The 15,226-nt window shown below is 40.4% G+C and overlaps 1 pseudogene across 1 annotated transcript; it reads right to left on the bottom strand.

Moving 5' to 3' along the window:
- Positions 1-11,854: 11,854 nt before the first annotated feature.
- Positions 11,855-12,315, bottom strand: LOC308560552 (large ribosomal subunit protein uL23 pseudogene; annotated as a pseudogene). Its single transcript has one exon. The product of its transcript is annotated as a large ribosomal subunit protein uL23 pseudogene (transcript).
- Between the last annotated feature and the right edge of the window lie 2,911 nt (positions 12,316-15,226).

Raw genomic sequence — 15,226 nt, 5'->3', positions numbered from 1 at the left:
CAGAATATAGACTTCAGACGTTAGGCCATAAGTTGGCAAACTACAGACCACAGGCCAAATCTGGCTTGCTGCCTGTTTTTGTTAGGCTTGTGTCACAGATCAACATTTGCAATTTATGTGATGATAGAAAACACTCTTTTTTTTTATCCTCACTGGAGGATATTTTTTCCATTGCTTTTCTGGAAGAGTGGAAGAAAGAGAAAGAGAGAAACATCAATGTGAGAGAGATACATCCATTGGTTGCCTCCCACATGAGCCCCAACTGGGGCTGGGGATCGAGCCTACAACTGAGGCATGTGCTCTTGGCCAAAATCGAACTCAGGACTCTTTACTCCAAGGAGCCATACTGGCTAGGGCAACACTAATTTTTTTAAACCCAAATTAAGTAAAATGTTATCTGCCATCATAAAAGAATTCTATTCTTCTCTGAAATAAATAAATAAATAATAATTTTTTTAAAAAAAAGAAAGAAAAGTATGCTGGACAGCCAACAGCCTTAGTTACCAGGGCTAAAAAGTATTGGAGCAATTGTCTGCCTTGGGAGCCTTTCCTCTAACACTGCAGTGTAATGACTGCCTTCTTGTGCCCTGAGGGGATGAAGTAAAACTCTTAAGAGGCCTTCTCAGCTTTCTGGTTGAGAGAGAACATGCCTCTTTAGCCAAGTGTTGAATACTGGGCCTGGTCTGAAATAATGCAGAGAACTGAATAGTCAGCGCATCTGGGTGAAACTTCTCCCACTACTAGGTCTTCAGATAAGAAGTTTCAGGTCCAGGCAGAATCCATATCAGTCCCCAAGCAACTGGGGTTGTTTTGAGACCAAAACACAGTCACGCCCCATTTTTTTTGTCCTACTTAATTCCTAGTCCTCCTTCACTAAATGATGACTTGACTTTTGAACTCACCCCTCCTCTAGCCATTTTCTTCACTCACTTATTTATTTATTATTTATTTATTTATTAAATATGTCTTTATTGATTTCAGAGAGAGGAAGGGGGAGAGAGAAACAGAAACATCAAGGATGAGAGGGAGTCATTGATCAGCTGCCTCCTGCATGCCCCCCACTGGGCATGTGCCCTGACTGGGAATGGAACCTCGATCTCCTGGATCATAGGTCAATGCTCAACCACTGAGCCACACTGGCCCAGCTTCACTCACTTTCTAAAAGAGACTTGTTATTGAAATTTCTTCATCCATTCCTTCAAAAATAATTTATTAAATACCTGCTATGTACCAGGACAATGCTGGGCACCTTAAAAACTTAAGACTAGAAGACCAGCAGGGGGTTAAATCAACAGATGTCAACCTGACCAGAGGAAGCTTTCTTTTGAGTCCTTTCAGGCTCTTCCTGAATCCCCAGGTCTGCAGAGCACTCAACAAAGCAGGTGTGACTTACCAGGTGTGGTTTCTAAGTGCCCCTGTATGATTCAGTCACAAAAATATATAGGACATTTTTTTCAATCAAATAAACAAATAGACCTATCTGAACATTTGGGAACTTTGAAAAAATATGGCTATGCTTTTTTCTGGAAATGGAATATAACTGACTTCAAACAGGTACACATTTGTGCTCAGCTTGTACCTTGGCCCAAAGGTGAATGTTCTCACCTCACCAGCTATCCAGGCAGTTTGTGATTTTCTTTATAACTTAGCAACAGCGGTAATAGCAACATAGGCCCAATAGCAAGGTAAACTGCTCAAGGGCACCTCTGAGAACTATGGTTTCTTAGTAAAGCCAAAGAAATAGTCCCCTGGGCTTCCTCATCTCTACTCTGTTCTGTTGTCAGGGAAAGTGATAAACTCAGTTTCCCCAGGCTAGAGTAAGCCACTCCTCAGCCACAATACATTCTGAGTAATAACCAACTGATAAGAGTTAAAAGGTCTCAGGTGCTTTTAAATGGGGCATAGAGCACTCTCTAGTATCTCTCCAGAACTCAGTGTGAACTCTCAAGCCTGCCCCTGCTATGTGTGTGACAGGAACACAAATAGCACTAGTTGACCAACCATGTCTTCTAGGGTGAAACCTTCAACCTGTAGAAAGCTTATGAGTAGAAAAGATTGCCCAGCTGGCGTGGCTCAGCAGTTGAGCATTGACCTATGATCCAGGAGATCACGGTTTGATTCCAGGTCAGGGCACGATCCCCAGCAGGTGAGTGCAGGAGGCAGCCAATCAATGACTCTCTCTCATCATTGATGTTTCTTTCTCTCTCTCTCTCCCTTCATCTCTCTGAAATCAATAAAAATACATATTTTAAAAAAGAGTACAAAAGATTATTCTGTAATCTTCATGTGCTATAAGACAAAGTTTTCCCAAAAGCCTTGGGATGAAAAGCAAAATAGGCAAAAATGCTGAGCCAGTTGCAGCTTTGCTTAGAAAATCCAGGCATTTGGTCAGTGATAGTGAGGGGAAACTGAGATAAACCTGCAGGCAAGGCAAAGGAAGTAGCCAGAGTAGCCTCTTACATACTCAGAAGCCATTGTATGCAGAGCTGGTAAAGAGGCTGGACCAAGAAAGGAAAACTAGACATATGATTGAGACCTCATCTTGCGTAAGTCTCTATTGCTTATAGATAAATTGGAATTATATGCTGTATTAATAAAATAGGTAATTTGATAGAGGCAGCAAGTTTGGAAAGTCATAATCACTCCAGTGTCCAGAAGATGGAAACTCTGCAGACCAGCCAGCCTCGGGCAGGCTAAGAGGAGACAGATAATGCCAGAGGGACTGATGTCTCCTTGGAGAATGGGTGCCTTACTTTGAATTCCCCTGGAAACAGACCCTGACACAAGGATTCAAGAGCAAGTAGTTTATTAAGTGGTATAGGAAACACTAGCAGGGAAGTGAGGAGTGAGAAAAGCAAGGGAAGGAGGTCAATAAAGAACAAGTTACCAAACCAGCTATCACTATAGGTGACTGGAACTTAATCCCATAGAGAAATTGTGGGAAATTATGTAGAATACAGGGCTCAGAGTTATCCCATGTCCAGGGTGAGGAACTGGGGTACACACACACACACACACACACACACACACACACATTATATACCAATTCCCATCAGTCATTGGTTGAGAACTGCTCCAGGGGATATTAATTCCCTCCATCACCATCTTTGTCACTGCACATCCAGTCTACCACAAAGCTGGACTGAGTGACCTTCAGGCAAAGAGATGCAGATGCAGGCAGATGGCAGTTTGTTAGTGAGTACTTAAGGCCCAGAGGGTAAAGGCAGGGTACCAACAGCATCTGCTACAAAAGGGCTGGAGCATGTCATGCATAAAATCTTTGTGAGACTTGGGGCAGACTTGAAGAAGCTTTGTGACCCTAGTGACAAATTAGGGAGCTGATAATTCCCTTCTTTCCCCTTCTCTACTACAAACTCCAGTGGCAAGGCCAGAGGTGGAGGATGCCTATGCCTGCTGGAGAATTCTGGTGGAGGGTGCCAAACAATGGGAAGGTTCCTTGAAGAGATGCCTGGAGCATAAGAGTATAAACGATTTTCTCTCAATTCCTACGAGATGCCTCTGAGTATTCCTTAGAATAAATGGGGAGACTTTTGAGGGGCACTAAGGTCCTGCATAGCAAATGAGGGCCAAGCACCACTGTGACTGGACATTAATATTAAGATGACTTCTTTTAATCCCATATTCTGGTGAGGCCTAGAATATTCTGGGTGCATAGAGCTGCGGTAAGATTCCATGAGATGGCATATACAAAGGGGCTAAGGCAGTGCTGAACACAGAAGCGCATTCAATACAAGGCAACTTTTGTTACTTTTGTGGTCTCAGCCAATGAAATGGATCATCGAAGACAGAAAGGGCACATCTCTCAGAATTCCAAGTCCTTCTTTACGTAAAGTTTTCACTTGTCTGCCAGGCCGGGTGTGGCTCAGCGGTTGAGCATCGACCTAGGATCCAGGCGATCGGGGTCCGATCCCCGGTCAGGGCACATGGCCGGGTTGCAGGCTCGATCAATGACTCTCTCATCATTGATGTTTCTATCTCTCTCTCTCTCTCCCTCTCTGAAATCAATAAAGATATATTTAAAAAAAAAAAAAAAAAGTTTTTACTTGTCTGTCTCAGACTTTGGGGAGTAAAAGAGAATCAGAGTCAATCACTTTTCCTACCCCATCTAGACCTTCTGATCTAAGGTATTTGTGTCAGTGTGTATTTGTGCATGTGTGTGTGTAATGACATCAGTATGCATGTCTCTGTGTATATCCATAATATACATGTAGAATGTGTACATGTTAGAGTGTGCATGTTTAAGGGCATGTGTGTCAATCTGTGGGGATTGAGGGGAAGTATCAATATTGCCCTCTTTTCCTCTGCAACTTGCACCAAGCCCAGTAAGTCTCTCCTTTAAAGCTGCCTTGTAATCCTGAATCTGTGGGGAAAAGAGAGAGGCAAATTATTCAAGCAGCCCTTACTCTTGGGGCCAGCTGCAAAGAGACTGGGTGGGTGGTGAGCTAAATAGATGATTGATGGTTCAGCCAGGCACAGCCCTGGCCAGAAGCACATCTATGAGCATGAGCAGGGGGGAGCAGGGACAGAAACAGAAAGCAGAAAAAGGTAAGGACAGGAGTGGGATGGGGCAGCTCAAAAACTGGAGCCAAGAGACAAGAACTGAGAAGTCCTTTTCTCTGATATACTGGATCCAGATAATGATTTTTCCAACCCCTTATCTTAGGAGGCCCAGATTGGCCAGGCAGAACTTCCTGAACAGTCCCTGTTCAGTGCCAGCCCAAGCTGAAGCAGGGCCAAGTTACAAAAGAAACTGGATGAAGGCGGAAATTCAGCTTGGCTTCCCTGGGACCCAACACAGCAGCCAGAGTCTGAGCAGATGCATGCTCCATGTGCAGGAAATCCACTAGCCACTTTGGCCATACAGGAAGCAATCATCCTCACAATAACAATGGCGTGTGCTTGCACAGGGACAAATAGTTTATGAAGCCCTTTAACTGTATTATCTTATTTGAGCCTCATATGGGCCCTTTGGGGACATTGTCATATGCATTTTATAGATGAAGTGATGTAAGTTTAGAGGTTAAGTAATTTTCCTGTGGTCATATAACTGGTTAGTGACACATCTAGAACTGCAATTCAGGTTTGTCTGACTCCAAAGCCAGAAAAGTATCTCTCTTCTGTTTCCTTTCCTAAATTGGTCTCTTCAGTGCTCCCTTCCTGGAGATATATATTGTAGAGGCCCCTGGAAAAATAAGGGTCCACTTCATTAGGCCCTATAAAACCCAAGAACCTTTTTGCCTTCAAGCACACAAGGTCCTCAGCTCTGCCACATGATGCTTTTCCTGCCAATTCACCCAGGGAACCCTGTATGAACTGGGATAGAGGGAACCTGGGAGCAGAATGTCTCATAGTCTATCTTGGTAAATGTTCTATGTTCATTTGAAAACAATATCTATTCTGAGTATAGAGTTATATAAGTGTCAATTAGGTCAAGTTTGTTGATAGTATTGTTCAAAACTTCTGCAGGATACACATGCCATCAAGGTCAGAGACGATGAGAACTGACACAGGTTTCACTCCATCCTTGTGAGTTCCAACTTGTGCTTCTGGCCATTATTTTTCCAGTCTTTTTTCTCTATATATTTCATTTTGGTTAGTTTCTCTTGTTATGCCTTTTTTTTTTTTAATATGTCTTTATTGATTTCAGAGAGAGGAAAGAAGAAGGGGAGAGATCGAAACATCAATGATTAGAGTCATTGATTAGCTGCCTCTTGCACACCCCTAAATGGGGATGAGCCCGCAACCCAGGCATATGCCCTGACCGGAATCCAACCGAACTGCGATCTCCTGGATCCTAAGTCAATGCTCAACCGCTGAGCCATGCCCAGCCAGGCTCTCTTGTTATGTCTTCAGGTTAACTGACCTGCAGTATCTAATCTGCTGTTATTCCCATCCAATGTATTTTTCATTTCATTATTTTATTTTATTTTTTGCCTCTGGAAGTTTTATTTGGGGCTTCTTATATCTTCCATGTTTCTGTTTAACATGCTCATGCTGCTTCCTTCTACCTTTTTGAACATATGAAATGTGGTTAAAATAATTTTAATGTCCTTGTCTATTAATTCTATCATCTATGTCATTTCTAGATCTGTTGTCTACTGATTGATTTTTCTCATTATAGTTTATATTCTTTGCATAACTGATAATTTTTATTGGATGCCTTACTTTGTCAATTGTTGGGTACTGGATATTTTTGTATTTCTGTAAATATTCTTGAGTTTTGTTTCAAAAAACTGTTTGACTCTTTCAAGGCTTACTTTTAAGATTTAGTAGGTATGACCAGAACAGCTTTTAGTCTATTGATAATTTTGCTATACAACTGAAGCATTACTCTATCTGATGACCTACTCTGGCTCTTAGAAACATACAATGTTTCCAGCCTATGTGAGACCAGGATTTTTCCACCTATCTTCCCAAGGCTTGGAATGTTTTCTTACACACATGTACTGATCAGTACCCAGATGAAGATGTGAGGGCAATCTTCTAAAGATCTGCAAAGTGCTCTCTCTCCTCTCTGATACTTTAGCCTGCAAATTCCACCTTAGCCTCCTCAAGCTCTCAACATTGTCTGAACTCAGAGAATGCTGGACTCTGAATTCTCCCTCCTTGAACTATAGCAGGAAAATCTCTCCATGCAGTAAACTGGGGTAATTACAGGGCTCACCTCATTTGTTTCCCTTCTCTCAAAGATCATTTTCTTGTCTGCCTGTTTTCCAACATCTGAAAAGTATTGTTTCAAATATTTTGTCTAAACTTTTAGATGTTTTATGCTGAAGAGTAAATTATGGTTGGAAGCAAAAGTCTATGAGGAGACACTTTGAGATTATGTAAATATTCTGTTCTCCAACATATTTTTATTCAATGGTTTTAGCATCTGTTGATTATTTTTATTTATATTATCTATTGCCATGATGGTTGAAAATAGTGATTTCCTGACTATCATCCCTTCTACATTTTTTAGTTGGCCTATTACTATGAAAAATAGTTTTCCCTTTTCCCTCCTTCATTTATATATTTAGGTGTTTAATTAGTGTGGTAGACAGACTCATGATCCAGGGTGAGGACCTCTTAGTGTTCACTACCTTATGTGGCCCCTTCTCTTAGAATGTATGAGACTTGTGACTTGATTCTAAACAACAGAATACAACAAAGGTGGCTGTATGTATGTGGTTATCTGTATGTGATTATATTACATAAGATTTAACTATCTTGCTAGGAGAACCTGTTTCTCCTCTTCTAGATTGGAAGAAAAAAGCTGCCATGTTGTAAGCTACCAAATGAAGAAGGACACCTTGCAGAGCTGAGGGTAGCCTCCTGTTGACACCCAGCAAGAAAGAGACACCCTCAATCTAGTAGCTGAGGAACTGAATACTGCTAACAACCAGGTGAGCTTGGGAGCAAATTCTTACCCAGTTGAGTCTCGGATGAGATGGCAGCCTCGGTAAACTAGCTGATAATAACTTTGGGAAACCCTGAAGCAGAGGATCCAACTAAGCCATGGCCAGATTCCTGATTCTCTGAGGCTCCAAGATAATAAATGTGTGTTGTTTCAGGCCACTAAGTTCATGCTATTATTGCTACATAGCAATAGCTAGCTAATACTGTTAGTGATTCACATTTTTTAGTGTCAGGACTGAAAGGACTCATGGAATTTTTCTGAATTATATTTTTAAACTATAATATCCATTAAATCAAGCATAGAAATGAATTAAAGCTACAACTAGATCTTCGAATTACTGTTTTACAAGATATTTAAGAAGAATAAAGACTATTCTGTCCCATTGCTTCTCAATAGAAAAAAGTAAAAGGGCTTTTTATACCATTAAAAGTAAAATAAAAACTATTTTTAAAAATTTTAATATGTATTGATTTCAGAGAGAGAAAGGGAGAGTGAGAGAGAGAAACACTGATGAGAAAGGAACATCGATCAGCTGCCTCCTGCACGCCCCTCACTGAGGATCAAGCCTGCAACTCCGGCATGTGCCCTGACCAGGAATCAAACTGGTGACCTCCTGATGCACCGGACGACACTAAACCAACTGAGCCACACCGGCCGGGCAAAATAAAAACTAATTTAGAAGTATTGTTTATGTCATATTTATATCATCTTTTAATTTTATAGTTTGTGTTATATATAATTTACACAAAAATAAATATACATATATTTGGAAGGCATTTAAAATATTTTACTGATGGGGTATATAATCAAACTGTTTGGAATATACTGTCCTCTATGTATACCTTATTTTGTCCTTTTATCAAAACCACCTTTGTTTTTAAAAAACCCAAAAGCCTTCAAGTTTTTCACTCTATTTAGAAGAGTGGTTCTCATCCTTAGCCGCATATTAGAATCACCTAGGGAATGTTCAGAACATAAGAAGACTATGCCCCACCCCAAGCCAATTTAATCAGCATCTCTGGGGGTTAGGCATAGTATTGTTTTAAAAACTCTTCAGGTGATTCTAATGAGCAGCCAAGGTTGAAAACTACTGCCTTTGAAATAAGCAATTGTCTTTGAAAAGTACTTTGTGAAAAAAGACCCAGTTGGAAAAACATCCTGTTTGAGGTGTGATTCTCTGACTAAACCCAACTCCTGGAAGCCCTGAAACTGACCCCTAGAGGAAATTTAATCCAGATCACAAGATGTCCAGCCAGCATTCACCTTACTTCTCTTAACCAAAATAAAGTCGTGAGTATTAGATAAAGGTCAAAACCAACACATGTTTTAGATGCAAAGTAGTCCTCAACAAACATTCAAGAAGTTCTAAGTTTTGAGGGAAGTAAGGACAATGGTGAACTGTGAACTTTGAGGTCAGTTCTCTTCTGATATGTAAACAAGCTACTTTACTTATCCTTTGATTCTCTGTTGACTTGCTTGCCAAATTAGTAAATACTGTGACTGCAAAACAATGGAGCACTTCTGGGCTGGGCACCAAAAAGAAGCAGTAGGTACTTCATATAATTTGCAGACACTCCTTTTCTTCCATAACCACTGCATTTAAGGAACCACTGCATTGTTTTCTATCTCTTCTGCATTTCAGAGCTACATATTTCTTTGGCAAATATAAGAAATTCTGTTTTGTCTCTGCCTCTGATAATTCTACAAAAAATTTTTTTCTGTTCAAACCTAAAAGCTGGCTCTTTTATCAAACCATCTTTCTTTCCTACTCCTTATTTCCAACCCAAACTATTATTTCTCAGGAGAAATGAAAAAGAAAAAAAAAAGAAAAACAAACAATAGTGAGCTTCTGATTAATAAATTTAGCCTATTTCATTGTAAAACAAATTGCTTAATTAGAAAGTCTCCATTCTCTAGTCTTTAACATAACCTTCCAAGGAAAACAGTGATATTATCCAAACTATATACTACTAACAACTCAGAATCATTTAAAAAATGATGTATGGTCTAACCCAGTAGCAGTTAGCTCCCTCTGGTGTCCAGATTTGATCTCTAAATACCATTTCCCATTAGGAAGCACCTGCTTCATGTTTCATAAATTGTTGAATAAAGCCAATTAGATCTTTAAAAATAAAAGCATATATGTTATCATTGTAATTAGCTACTTTATTAATATTAATAAAGCAAGAGAGCAAAGGGAGAGTCAGATATTATAAGCATGGTCATCTGGGCAGCTTCACACTCCCCAGGGAACCACCAGGCCATTCCCTGCAGATCACTGGAGGAGGGAGTCGAACAAAGGGTAGGGTGGATGCGAGCACAGTGAAGTCAGGGTGACGTAGGGAAGGTGTTTGCCTTTCAGTCCAGTGTGAGAAAAAGGATCACTGGCTAGGAAGGTGGAGCCATTGCAAGTGCACAAAATCTTGGAAGGGTAAAATCTCTGGACAAAGATTTTCCTCTCTCTTATGCTCTTGCCTCTCGTGCCCATGTGCTTGCCTGTTTTCTCTCCATAGCTATGTGGCCTGAAGCAGTTGCATGGCCCATCTACCCCACATACAATGGACTGCAACTGGGAACACAAGTTAAGCTAGCCAGATGCTCGACTGGACAGGACTTCAACATGGAACAGAAATTTGGGGCAGTAACCTTAATTCTATCCCTGCTGAAGACAAGATTGGACTTCTTCCATGGTGAGACAGAGATGGGACCTCGGAGGGGAACTCCCTTCATTTTACATCATCAATAAAGCTTTCCACAAAACCCCATCCTCCCATGGGGGCCTCAGGAAATTCTTTTCCCTGTGGCACCCCAAGAACTCCACTTCCACCTATAACATCTAGAGCTCTATGGAGAAATAGCTGATTCCAACACTTGCTATTATCTATCTTTTTTTAATTTTAGCCAGCTTAGTGGGTGTGAAATAGTATCTTCTTATAGCTTTGATTTCCATTTCTCCAATGACTAATGATATTGGGCATATTTTCATGTGCTTATTTGCCATTTGTAGATCTCCCTTGGGGAATGTAAAATCAAATCCTTTGCTCATTAAAAAAAAAATAGACTATATTTTTAGAACAGATTTAGAATTACACCAAAAAAATTGGAAGACAGAACAGAGAGTTCCCATATACCCAGCACTCAATTTCCCCTATTATTAACATTTTACATTAGTATGGTACTTTTATTTATTTATTATTTATTTATTATTTTTATTTTTTAATATATCTTTATTGATTTCAGAGAGAGGAAAAGAGGGGGGAGAGAGAAAGAGAGAAAGAGAGATAGAAACATCAATGATGAGAGAGTCATTGGGTATTGAGCCCGCATGTACCCTGACCGGGAATTGAACCTCGATCTCTTGGATCCTAGGCTGATGCTCAACTGCTGAGCCACGCCCGGCCGGGAGGTACTTTTTAAAAAATATGTTTGTATTGATTTGAGAGAGAGAGAGGATGGGTGGGAGAGAGATAGAAAAAGAGAGAAAAATTGATGAGAGAGAAAGTATGGTAAATTTTTTATAATTAATGAACTAATACTGAAATATTATGAACTAAATTCCATAGTTTTTCATAGTTTCTTAATTTTTACCTAATGTCTTTTTTCTGCTCCAGGATAGCGTCCAGAATACAATATTACATTTAGTTGTCAGGTTTTCTTAGGCTGTGACAATTACTTAGACTTTCCTTGTTTTCAATGGCCGTAAGAGTTTTGAGGAGTACTCATCAGGTATTTTGCAGGATGCCCCTTTATTGGAATTTGTCTGGAATGTTTTTCATAATTAGATTGGGGTTGTGGAATCTGGGGAAGAAGATCACAGAGGTAAAGTGCCATTTTCATCACCTTATATCAAGTACAAACTATCAACATGATTTATGATTGTTGACTTTTGCCCATTTTAAAATTGGGTTATTTGTTTTGTTTTGTTTTCTAGTTGTAAGCATTCTTTATATATTCTAGATATAAGCCCCCTACCAGATGTATGATTTGCTCAAATTGGAAGAAAACACTGGCAACACATATAATTAAAAACTTCCTATAAATCAATAAAAATTAAAAATTCAATAGAAAAATGGGCAAAAGACATGAATAGCCATTTTTCAAAAAAAGAAACTGAATTGGGTTGTGTATTAGTCAAATTGGACTGCCATAACAAAGTACCATAGACTGAGTCACTTAAACAACACATTTTCTCACAGTTCTGGAAGTTGGGAAGTCCAAGATCAAGGTGCTGGCAAGGTAGGTTTCATTTGAGGCTTCTCTCTTGGTTTGTAGGCAGTCATAATCTCCCTGTGGGCACACAGGACCTCTCCTTTGTGTATAGGGTGGGGACAGGAGGAGGGAGAAAGAGAGAGACAGAGCGCAAGCTTTCAGGCATCTCTTCTTTTTCTTACAGTGTAAAATTTTTATATTTAGAATTAGCCAGCTGAACTCAGGTTAGATGATTCCAATTTTGTTGGCAATATCCAAAGCATCATAGTCAGGAGCCGGTCGAACATGTGCCTTCTCTCCATCAGGCCTGATGGGGGCGTTGACCTTGGTTCACATCAATGTCATAGAGCTTCTTCACAGCCTGTTCTGGTGCTTATTGGCCTTGATATCCACAATAAACACAAGTGTATTGTTGTCTTCTATCTTCTTCATGGCTGACTTGGTAGCCAGGGGGAACTTGATAATGGCGTAGTGGTCAAGCTTATTTCTCCTGGGGGTGCTCTTCCAAGGATATTTAGGCTGCCTTTAGAGCTGCAGTGTCTTCAGCCATTGGAAGGTGGGTGATATGCTGATCTTTTTTTGTTGCTGTGAACGACTCTCAGCACTGCTTTCTTTGCCTTCAAAGCCTTTGCTTTGGCTTAGGCTTTGGGAAGGGCAGGGGCTTCCTTCTTTGCTTTCATCACCATCTTGGTGAAAATGCAGGCATCTCTTCTTATAAGGGCACTAATTCATCATGAGGGCCCCATCCAGGTATCATCACACTGGGGGATAGGCCTTCAACATACAAATTTGAGGGAACACAATTCAGTCCATAGCAACTGATCTCATTAATAAACGGGAATGTAAATTATTATTTTTTTTTTTAAAAAATATATCTTTATTGATTTCAGAGAGAGGAAAGGAGAGGGAGAGAGAGAGACAGAAACATCAATGAGGAGAGAGTCACTGATCAAGCCCTCAACCGGGTATGTGCCCTGACCGGGAATCAAACCCTGATCGCCTGGATCCTAGGCCGATGCTTAACCGCTGAGCCACGCCCGGCCAGGCAAGGGAATGTAAATTATTTTTTAAATGAAATGCCACTTTACAGTTACCAGGTTATACAAAATTGAAACATCTGGCAATATTGAGATAGTCCAGTAAGCCAGGACAAACAGAATAGGGAAACTAAGAGAGATAATTAAACAGCAGTTTGCAGCCATCTAGTAAATCCTATCTTCCCTAAACCAAGGACATTTGAGAGTAAATGGTTTGTACTTCTCCTCCCCAACCAGAGGGTAAATAGCTTAACTCACCCTACTAGAGGGAGATAGCAAAAATCCAATTAGTGTCATTTGCTGACCACACCCAAGGACAGATGAAGTTAAGAGAATAAGCCTCATTTTGATATACTAGCATAAAGCTGATGAATATTCTACTGAGATCCTCCCCTAAGACCTCCCCAAATGACCAGTCTTTAAAAAATAAAACCCAAGCCCGGCCGGGTGTGGCTCAGCGGCTGAGCGTCAGCCTAGGATCCAGGCGATCGGGGTTTGATTCCTGGTCAGGGCACATGCCCGGGTTGCAGGCTCGATCAGTGACTCTCATCATTGATGTTTCTATCTCTCTGTCTCCCTCTCCTTTCCTCTCTCTGAAATCAATAGATATTTAAAAATAAATAAAATAAAAATTAAAAAATAAAACCCAAAATGAAGGCTCAGCTTGAGCTCTCTCTCCCAAGAGCACACCCACGCCTCCCCCTACCCCTTCTTACCCGATAGGCATGCATCTCCTAAACTCTAAGGAACCCCACGAGACTTGCAACCAGGGCAGCAATGGGCAGTGATGGTTTATCCCTGACAACCCCCCTGAACCTGTCCCCAAGGCCCCTTTTCTCTGACTTCTTAGTGAGCCAAAGCAGACCAGCCTAGGCTCATTTCCCAGCCCTTTCTTGTTTCACTGTCCCAGCTTTAATAAACAATCTCTAAAATTCACCAGGACTCATACTGTGAAATCTCTCTTGCACGAAGTCAAAAACCCACACACTACTGGCCAGGCCTTAGGCAGATCTGCTCAGGACCAGGTTCCCTTTTCAGTAACAATATTAAGTGTTGGCAAGGATGTGGAATAAGAGAACTCTTATTCAAAGCAGGAATGTAAATTGGAACAAAGAGTTTGGAAAAGACGTATTTTCTGGTGAAATTGAAGATGCACATACAGTATATTTCAGTAATTTAGGTATATACTCTAAAGCACAGGTTTTCAACATGCTGAATGCAATCCAATAGTAGATTGTGAAATTAATTTTAGTGGTGCTAAAGTATAATTTTCTGAAAGGTAAAAGCATGACTCCCATAGAAATATAAAATAGACACATGTCAAAACATTGTTTATCTTATTTATTAATGAGGGAGCCAGAAAATATTACAGGAATGTTGTGTGAATTTGCTAAGAGAGGTGAAAGTGGTTTAATATCCTATAGGTCAATATAATGTAATGTTTTGGGGTATCTTTTCTACAGATTGGACAAGAATTATTTTAACTATCAATTTGCTTGTAAAATAGCTTAGTCAATAGGAAGTCAGAGGTCCCTATGGATAGGGACCAGCTTCTGCTAGACAATGCCTGGCCTTACACTGAAAGGGCTAACCCTAACCTTAACGCCAACCCAGCAATCTCTTTCACTCATTTCCAAGTCTTTGACATTTTTTCCTGACAATGGGTCCCTTTTTAGCATTTTTTTCATAATGCAACCAAAATGAAGAAGTAGAAATTTAGTGTATTGCTGGTAGTAAGTATAAAGTTTTGTGAATATAGTCAATAATATTGTTAGTAACTATGTATAATGCCAGGGGGGTACTTGAAATATCGCCCAGGGACCACTGTGTTTAAAGTGCATGATTGTCTAACCAGTATGCTGTACACCTGGTATTACAAAATAATATTTAATGTAAACTGTAATTGAAAAAAAAATTTTTTGTGAAGTTTTTGTTTCAGGCATATTCATTTATATACATGCATGTGTGGTATTGGGTTTGATGTAGAATGTTTTTGTTCACTGTGGGCTGGGGATCAAAAAGTTTGAAAGCCACTAATGTGACATAGGAGGCTCTACAGTGACAAGAACCGGGCATTTTGAGTTCTCCCTTTCCTCCAAGGAGACATCCATTCGCAGTGCCAGGGTCAATCAGGCAGACACAGAAAATGGTCATAGTGAATGGTTAATAACAGAGACGCTACAAATATCACATCATTACGTTGTGCACCTGAAACGAGTCTGTTATGTGTCCATTACATTTCAATAAAAAATAAAGTAGCCTGGCTGGGCGTGGCTCAGCGGTTAAGCATTGACCTAGGATCCAGGCGATCAGGGTTCGATTCCTGGTCAGGGCACATGCCCCGGTTGCGGGCTGGGCAGCCGATCAATGACTCTCTCATCATCGATGTTTCTCTCTCCCTCCCTCTCCTTTCCTCTCTCTGAAATCAACAAAGATATATTTTAAAAAATAATAATAAAATAAAGTAAAAAAAAAAAAAGATTAGAAGCGACTTGCTGGATGTTCGTCTCTGTCTTTCCTTGGCACTGGGGTTCGCTGGCTGCCTTGGATGCCACAAGAA

Source organism: Miniopterus schreibersii, assembly GCF_964146895.1.
Source record: "Miniopterus schreibersii genome assembly, chromosome: 8".
NCBI classification, from domain to species: Eukaryota; Metazoa; Chordata; class Mammalia; order Chiroptera; family Miniopteridae; genus Miniopterus; species Miniopterus schreibersii.
The sequence above is the reverse complement of the archived record's forward strand: the minus strand, read 5'-3'. Positions and strand labels throughout refer to the sequence as shown.